Genomic DNA, 8,131 nt, shown 5'->3' with positions numbered 1-8,131 from the left:
GTGAGGTTGGGTGGGTTACACTGTTGCAACACTTTGTAAACTGTTTAAAGACCAGTACACATAATTGAAGTCCATGAAAAATTGTCGGATATGATGAAAGGGGAATGGATTGGTCAATACCGAAATTGGGTCAGGCAAAGAGACTGGCATAAAGTCTTGGAATAGGAGTCCAATGAGAGAGATGCTGTGGGCAATGGTGCCAGAGTTTTAGTTAGAAGCTGATGTACAGCACTGTGACTCTGGTCAGCACATGTATTAGTTCTACCCCACCACGGTCATGTGGGAGTCATACTGCACTTTGAATAACATCCTTGAGTTGACAAAAGAGCCCACTGCCATCAACAAACATCAGACAAGAAGGGTTGGGAATATTAATAACTGAGCCACGTATGGTATATGGGAGGCATGATAAATATTCACATATTGTGCACATTGGACAATGTTGGGGCTCATAGCTGGTGATTTGCAAGGCTTGCTCTGATGGTCTGTAGCAAACACCTACCATTAATAGCCATTGAGAGACAGAGATGGCTGTGAATTCAATTCCAAGACATTGAATGATGGCGGCGATGCTAAGGGGGCTGACGCTTCTCTCTGGTAGGCCCTCACCAATGAACAAAACCTTGGCTTTGGACACATTGAGAGAGCTGCCTGATACCTCACTGTAAGTTGCCACCCAGGTCAGGGCTGCTCAAACTTCATTCTCACTGTGCAAATAAAGTACTATGTCATTTGCATAGGTGTTGCAACAGAAATGGTACCCATGCAACATCCCAAATATTGGCGCAGTCCCTTAAGCATATAAAATCATGGAAAGGGAGCAGCCTTGCCACACAGATCATGGTACGACCAGGGGTGGCATGAGGCGACTGCTGTACATGATTTTGGAGGTCGTGCTGGTCAAAAGGCGCAAAACTATCATGACAATAGCGCTGGAGAAACACGTATGCTGAAGGACTGTCAGCAAATGGGAGTGGTCAACATGGTCGAAGGCCTGGCTAAAGTCCACCAATGCCAAGGCAACGGGGAGATGTTGATGATGAGCAAATGCTATCATGTCTCAGTAATGGCAAAGGGCTGTATGGATATTGTTGTTGCCTCCTAGGGAAGTCTAGTCACAGGATGTGATGTAATGTCCGGCCTTCTTGATTCATTATGCCAGCAGCCATCTAAATATTTTTATATAGTTGTGATTGGTAAATAATCATGGCCCCTCAATCACTCATGCAGTTTGTGAATGGACATAATGAAGCCATTGAGAAAGGCATTAGGGACTATGGTCATCAGGGACATCAGTTCTTGTGCCATGGTTGTCCATGTGGAAACCAGCAAAGAATTTAAACTTTTGTAAAGTTTGATCAGGGACCCACCAGTTCCAGAGGATCTGTTATCAGATCCCATAGCATTGAGTACTTCATCTGTGGTCATGTCTTTCTGGAGTTCATGCACTACCTCCACTGGAAAGTGCTCATAATAAGTTGTGCAATCTCTGTGATCAGTTCCGCAGAATGTGATACAGCTGCATACAATCTGGTGAAATGGTTGTGAAGAGCACAACTGATGGTTTCTTGTATCTCATGCTGGTCGCCTTCTGAATCAGTGAGGGCATGGATCAAAGCCCTGCACTGTCGTTGTCTTTCCTGGAGGATGTGGTACATTAACAGATGTTCTTGAGATGTACGATTAGAGGTTCAAGATCAGACTACAGTTCCTTCTAGATGACAGTGCATAATCAAGGAGAACTGTACCTTTGTTTGATGTACCATCATCTCCTGAGCTGTTGAGAAAGACATTGTCTCACAGACATAAAGAATGGAGTATTGAAAGTGCAAGGTACCAGTTCACCATGCCTTGACTTTCTTACCATAACTCATCAATGTTTGACGGAGGGTCAGCTTTGCACAGGAGAGCCATCAAAATAAGGGGAGTCATAGGCATTGGGATGACTGTGGCATAATGCCCATGCATCCTCGACTATACGGTGACAGTCTGGGATCGTCATGTTGGCGACACTGAATTTCCACAAACCAAGACTATGCCAGACACACTGTTGGAGGAGAGTGACATTGCAGATGTATACTTCATGGTCTGAAAAGGCCATGGGCCAGACTTCTACATGGTGGATGCCATCAGCAAGCGAGCTGGTGAGGTAGATGTGTCCAGGTGTCAATGAGTTGTGGGTGATCGATGACCACCGAGAGAGCCGCACAAGATGAATACTGCAGGAGTTGGCCAGTAGTTCCTTGTTTCAAGTTGGAGTCCTTGAGCACCAAATTGGCTTGTGGGCCTGTAAAGAGTGGTGTGACCTTCTTGACAAAAATGAATGTTGGTTATGACAGCGGCTAGAGCCAAATAGGGCAAGTGCCATACCCCAGGCAGTGGGTAGGTATACAAAGTCCTCAGCAGGGAGCCCAACGTGTAGGAGGATGGAGACGCCACTACCAGTGTCAGAGGCATGAGAAATATGGGCAGTGTGCCCAGTGGGCACTTGGAAGTCAGTGACCAACACTTCCTGTAGGAGTGCAATATCAACATCTGCATTGTATAAGGTGTCTCAGAACATGACCAGTTTGTCAGGAGCACAGATGGTGGCAAGATTCATTGTGGTGACAAAATATTGCTGTGTACAGTCCATTGCAGTTGATGCAGAATTTCTTATGGAAGCCGCTGGGTCCTCTGCAGTGGCTATGATTACTGGCAGGGCACCAGGTCAGGCATCTCCATGGGGTGCACCCACTCAGACACGCTGGCAAACTGATCCATTCCGTCTTCAATGTCATGGGCCCAGGATGCTGAAGTTGAATACATTTGACGCTCATGTACTCTTGGAATGGGTGAAGTGAGTGCTACGACAAAAGCTGTGGGGGGATCAATTGTACTCATATACTGCCTACACTGAGTACATGTTCTGGATTGAGAGAGGATCTGTCACAGAAGGTGTGCCAGGACTGGCCGCACTGTTTCATTGGACACAATATGGGAGGTCTTTGTCAGACATCCGGTTGTCATCTCACGAGGACATCTGAAGGAGGGCATTGTCGGAGGGTGTTCGAGATTATTCCTTGCTCTTCTGTGGCTACCACTTTTTCCTAATGTGTTGTTCCAAATCAGAATGTGGTCACCCATCATCTGATGCCGTACTCGTCTGGATAAAGGCAGAAGTCAGCACGACATTTGTCTTCTGTCATGGTCCTCAGATTGGATGATCCTGATAAGAGCACTGGAGGTGACCCAGAAGTGATCTCATCAGTGTGTTGTAATGCAGTGAGTGGTGTTGAAGAGTCTTCATGCATGTCCTGGAGTGGTATGGCAGGGTTCCATGCCACCACTGCGCAGGTAATGGTGAGGGACATGAGCGTCAATGCCAGGGTCGCTTCACTCAATGGTATCTGTATCGGACATTGGTGTACACATTCAGACCAGACATGTCCTCCCTGGCCACATCCTTTGCATGGTTGTGGTTGGCTATCGTACATTATGATGGCACAACACTTAGAAGGTGCAACGGGTCTACTAAAGAGACTGCTTACACCACACTTGTCAGCCCCATTCTGGAGTATTGCTGTGCAGTATGGGATCTGCATCAGATGGGACTCACAGATGACATTGAAAAAGTTCAAAGAATGGCAGCTTATTTTGTATTATTGTGAAATAGGAGAGATAGTGCCACAGACATGATACATGAAATGGAGTGGAAAGCATGAAAACAAAGGCGTTTTTCACTGCGATGGGATCTTCACACGAAATTTCAATCACCAGTTTTCTCCTATGATTGTGAAAACATTCTGTTGGAACCCACCTACATAGGGAGAAATGATAACCACAATAAAGTAAGAGAAATCAGAGCTCGCTCAGAAAAATTTAAGAGCTCGTTTTTCCTGCATGCTGTGCAAGAGTGGAACAGTAGAGAGACAGCTTGAAGGTGGTTCATTGAACCCTCTGATTATTATGAATAGGAGAGTAATCACGTAAATGTAGATGTAGAGGAATCATAAAGGATAACGGAATGTGTTTCGTCAGCTCAATTTTGATCTGCTTGGTGCCACTTAACACTGGGTAGGTTGTAATTGTTTACCACTTCTCTACAAGATGGCAGTGACCACTTCTTGAGGTACTTTGAATGGGATCTCAAACACCTGCAAGGTCGGGTGAACGAATCTCTCATCGTCCACTGTCATTGCACCTACATATCCATCAGAGTGTTCAAATTTTAGTCTGGTGACATGTTGTTTGACAACTTCAGCACATAGAGCACACAGAGACAGCAAACAGCTTGGGTGAACAGTTGACAGAATGGATAGTGCCTTGAAAAGAGGTTATAAGATTAATATCAACAGAAGTAAAACAAGGGTATTAAATCAGGTGATGCTGAGGGAATTAGATTAGGAAATGAGACAAAGTAGTAGATGAGTTTTGCTGTTTGGACAGCAAAGTAACTGATGATAGCAGCAGTAAAGAGGATATAAAATGTAGACTGGCTATAGTAAGAAAAGTATTTCTGAAAAAGAGCAATTTTCTGACATCAAATACAAATTTAAGTGTTAGGGAGTCTTTTCTGAAAATGTTTGTCTGGAGTGGAGCCCTGTACAAAAGTGAAAATTGGACGCTTAGCAGTTAAGGCAAGAAGAGAATAAAAACTTTTTAAATGTGGTGCTGTAGAAGAATGCTAAGTAGATTGTGTAATTAATGAGGAGGTATTCAATCAAATGGGGGAAAAAGAAATTTTACGACACACCTTGATTAAAAGAAAGGTGTGGTATCGTCCAGAGATCATGGTGCCACACCAAAGTCGGCAACGCAATTCAATACCACAGACATTAGTGAGGACTCACTGCAATCTATGGTAGTATCCAGTAGACCACACCTCCCTCTTAGCATCAACAGCACTCTCGCACTGAGGTCAACACAGTATTGAGCATTCAAGAGCTCTCCCAGTTTGAGACCTCAACCCTAGCAGTCATCATCATCATCGAGTAGGACAGTTACAGTTAAAATTTCAGACAAACTTGTAGTGCTCCTAATGTTGAAAATTGAACTGCAAGAGAACAGTTTGTTAATGAGTGCATCAAGTGATGTTTTGTTAGTCAATGACAGTTTTAAATTATCCAGTACTCCCATGGCAAAAAGAAGTGTGTCAAAGTTAAATAAATCTTTTATTCTGTAATGTGAACTAATATCTCATGTGTTCTAGTGTAATGAACCTTCTTCCAGAGCAATCAAAGAACCCACAGTTGTGGCCAGACAAAGTAGTTTCACCTGGTTGCAGCAAATAGTGACAATGACCAGCATTAAACTGACTCGTAATACACGTCAGCTGTCCTGCCTGTTGCGCATATCTTTTTTTGTAAATTTTGTTGCTTTGCCTCTGTTCACTAGTATTGTGTGTCCTATGCCATTTCAACATGTCTGAGCTGCCACAGAAAATGTCTCTAACCAAAACTGCACAGTTTCAAGTGCAGCAGATAGAATGCCTGCTGCTCACTGTCAGCCAATTGGTGTAACTACTCAAAAAACAAGCAGCAGTGCCATCGGCAGCTGCTCCAGAATTGTACCCATACCACAGCCAGGACAAAGAATGGTTGGACTTCAGGGTGTAATTAGAGGCACACTTCACCATCTACAAAATAACAGTTATGGAACACAATGCTTTTGTCCAGTGTGGGTCCTGCGGGGTGTAACCTCTGAGCGAATTTGTATGCCAAAACTGTTCCCATGAAAGCCACATATAATGGTTTATGAATTGCTAGATGAATATGATGACAGTCAAATCCATGTAACAGCTGCATGGTTTAAATTTTTTCTTCTGAAGCAACCATATGGTAAGACAGTCAAACAGTGGACCCCGAAACTCAAAGATTTCACCAGGCATTTCAAGCTTAAATATTTGTGTGGAATTAACTATAGTAAAGTAAGGTTGCATGATGGCATTACACAGAATGAATCTGATGCATGCTTTCATACTTGACTCTAATTTAAAAACAGTACTGTCCAGAGTGGAATCTCAAACAATTGTGGAGTCAACAGAGGTTGATTTTGAGGCTCCAAGTATTTTCTTTGTTCATAGTGCACCAGATACTCAGTCTCATGTAACTCAGTCTCATGTACAGAATAGTGTCCAGGTGACTCAGAATTGAGCTCAGACAAGCAGTAAAAACAGTAAGAACAGAAGAAGTAAAACTTTCAGGCTTGTAGCACACAGAGTGTGTTAGAAATCTCTGAAAGAAAACTGTGCCCTCAGTGTTTTTTGAGGCATGATTAGAAAGGTTGTCTGAGGCATAAAGCTAGTTGCTTTCAGTGTGTATGTGAAGATCATATTCAGATTTTGTGCTTACATGGCAGGCAAGGAAAAAACAACAGCTGCCATCGTGCTATCAGATGCTCTGGTGCAAGCCAACCCAAGTACTATGATATCGTTTGACTCTTGTTTTGCAATATGCAGGCAGGGGAACAAACTTTTTGTTCATGTAAAAGTGGGAAATAAGAGAATTAAATTGGAATTCTATACTTGTGCTTCTGTTTCCCTGATAAATAAAGAAACTTATGTCAGAATCAGTAGCTCACTGCTAAAGCTGCCTACTTCTATTTTGTCTGACTACAATGGACAAGAAATTCCAGTCCTTGGTTAGTGTAGCTTTCCAGCAACTTTTCAGAGAGTGACAAAGTGGGTTTCTTTTCATGATATTGTCATCACAGGTCATACATCTATTGAATATTTAAGAAATTTAGTCTGTCTGTTTCAAGTTCTTTCTACAGCTGGCTTAAAATGCAAGAAGGAAAAGTGTTCCTTCTTTCAGGAAAAATTTAACTTTTTGGTCATGTAATAAATGCACAGGGTATACATCAAACTACATTGCCCTTGGCTGCAATCAGAGATCTGCCAGTACTCCATAATATTAAGGAGCTACAGTCAGTTATTGGTATGTTTACCTATTATTTCAAATTTATTCTTAACACTGTGCCAATTGCTGCACTGTTTAACCAGCTTCATTGAAAGATTGTTCCTTTTGTGTGATCCAAAGAGTGCCAGAACACATTTCATCAACTGAAAGAGGCATTTTTAAGTCGTATATTTTTTATTCACTTCGACCCAGCTTAGCCTCTCATGTTTCCACTCAACTTTCAGTGTGTTACTGAGGCAACTGCTTCTGATGCAGCTCTTCAGGTTGTTTTGCAATATATTCACCATGGATGGCCATGCAGTTTGAAAGAAATTCCCCACCCAGTGGCATAATGTTATTTTTTGCCTTGTCACACTTTCCATGCAGTTTGAAAGAAATTCCCCACCCAGTGGCATAATGTTATTTTTTGCCTTGTCACACACTTTCCGTGTGATCAGGTGTTGTGCTATTGAATACAGAGAATGATGATGCATGGGCTGTCATTTCTCAGTCCCTATCTTTATTGTACCAAGATCATTAGAGAGTAGTTTGCATGAAGCAACTTGCCTGTCATCATTGTACTTGGCGGGGCATGGACACTCAGATTGAGCAAATGATCCCTCATTGCAGAGTTTATGAGGAAAATCAGTCAGCTTCACAACATTTTATGAGTAGCCATTTCCATACAGATTGTGGTAGCATTCATATTGATTTCACAGGTCCATTCTGGAACACATCATGGTTGTTGGTGGTAGATGTTTACAGTAAGTTTCCTTTTGTTATCCCCATGACAATCACCTCTACTGCAAGTACAGTATCTGCTTTGTCTTCTATTTTTTGTCTTGAAGGTCTCCCTGAGGTCATTGTCTTGGACAATGATCCATAATTCATGCCAGCCAATTTCCAACAGTTTTGTGCCATCAATGGAATACACAATGTGACCTGTGCACCTTTTCATCCACCGCCTAATGATGGAGCTGAATGGTTCATTTGAACATTTAAAAGTCAAATGGAGAAACTCTGTTACTCCAACGCACAGGACCAGGCATTGATAGCTTTCCTGTCCTCCTGTCGCTCCTTGCCATGTGACAGGGCATTGCTGGTAGAATTGTTACATGGTCAAAGGCACCATTCTCTGTTACATCCTGTTGGCCGCCATGGAAACAATTCATTCTGCCAGCCTGGGCAAAGTTTCAGCTGCAGGATGCAGTCTTTTACAAAGTCCTTGGCAAGAAACTGTCTTGGGTGTGTGG

This window comes from Schistocerca americana, chromosome X (assembly GCF_021461395.2).
Source record: "Schistocerca americana isolate TAMUIC-IGC-003095 chromosome X, iqSchAmer2.1, whole genome shotgun sequence".
In the NCBI taxonomy this organism is placed as follows: Eukaryota; Metazoa; Arthropoda; class Insecta; order Orthoptera; family Acrididae; genus Schistocerca; species Schistocerca americana.
The sequence above is the reverse complement of the archived record's forward strand: the minus strand, read 5'-3'. Positions refer to the sequence as shown.